Here is a 1,427-nt window from a genome sequence, read left to right as displayed (position 1 = left end):
ATGTTATAGAATAGTATAAATTATATGGGGCATAAAATATAACTATATAAAATTTTACATGATGTTCTTTCTGATACAGAAATAATACGAAAAAGAAATTCCTTCGTATTTGTTTCACACCATGGAATCATATTTATTCCAATAATTGTAAACAATACATTTAACTTACAGTTTGTAAGATAAAAAGTTAAGATAAAGGTAGATAAATTATCAATTTAAAAATAACATTATTTTAATGTATTTAACAGTTAGTTTTCAGCCATATTGAAAATACGATATTGTAACATGAAAAATTATACATTTTTGTAGTTTCATCAAATACCGATTCATAAAAGTTTTGCAAACAAGACGAGACGATATTAGTTATTTCGTTATAAGCAAAACTGGAACTCTTATAACACGGACGCTCTTAATACCGTTATACATTTTTCGTTACATTCTAATACGTAGTTTATTACGTTCACAAGATATCACCAAAGGTAGAATAATATAACCTTTAGAAATTCGAAAATGTACTTTAAATCGTGATATTCATGTTCTCCTTTAATTTTAATAAATTATATTCTGTAAAATTGACTTGTATATTATTACCTTGTCTAAATACTATGTTTATGTGTTACAAGATGATTTATCGATGCTAAAGTATTAAAATTGAAATGAGTAAAATATAACCTAATCGCATCTGTTCATAAGTTACATATAAGTTATATGTAAGTTTTAATGTGTGTATACTTCACAAATATAAATAATGTTAGAAATCATTTATATAAATTTAGCTTATAATAGGTTTAAGTTATTTATACATTGTAATTATATATTTGCTATTACAATTTATCTTCTAACTTTATATGCATATATATATTACAACTAGGACAATATAAAAGAATATGAAAACTTATTTATTAAAACTTATTTATTAAATTTGATACTAGTACTATTTATTTTTATAGATCAATTTTTTACAAGTATGTTGCATTATGAATTTTTGTCTTTTATCTTTTTATTAATATTCACCTTAATCTTTTTTTTGTAGCTTTGGTTTCATTAAACGTAGAGTTTTTCCACCCATCTAATTGTCATGATTATTATACTAATCATTGTAGTTGATTTTTATAATTATTAATATGTTATATAACTATTTAAGACCATTATATTTTTTATAAGGCTTTTAAAATTATTGTTGCGATACTTTATTCATACATATTTAGTTTTGCAACTAAGATTATGATTTGACTTGTTTTTCTATTTGCTATTTATATTTACTAGTTTGTTATTTCAACTAATTGTTCTTTTTTGCTTTAATGTATCTTGTTTATGGTACTTGTTTGACATCCTTCAACTTTTTTTTTTTCATTACTTCCTTTTTACTCAAAGTTAAAAGTTATTAAAACTGTACTATATTTTAAGTAAATGTAATATATAGCCTA

The sequence above is a fragment of the Habropoda laboriosa genome, unplaced genomic scaffold (assembly GCF_001263275.1).
Source record: "Habropoda laboriosa isolate 0110345459 unplaced genomic scaffold, ASM126327v1 scaffold67, whole genome shotgun sequence".
Lineage (NCBI taxonomy): Eukaryota > Metazoa > Arthropoda > Insecta > Hymenoptera > Apidae > Habropoda > Habropoda laboriosa.
Note: the sequence above shows the minus strand (reverse complement) of the source record.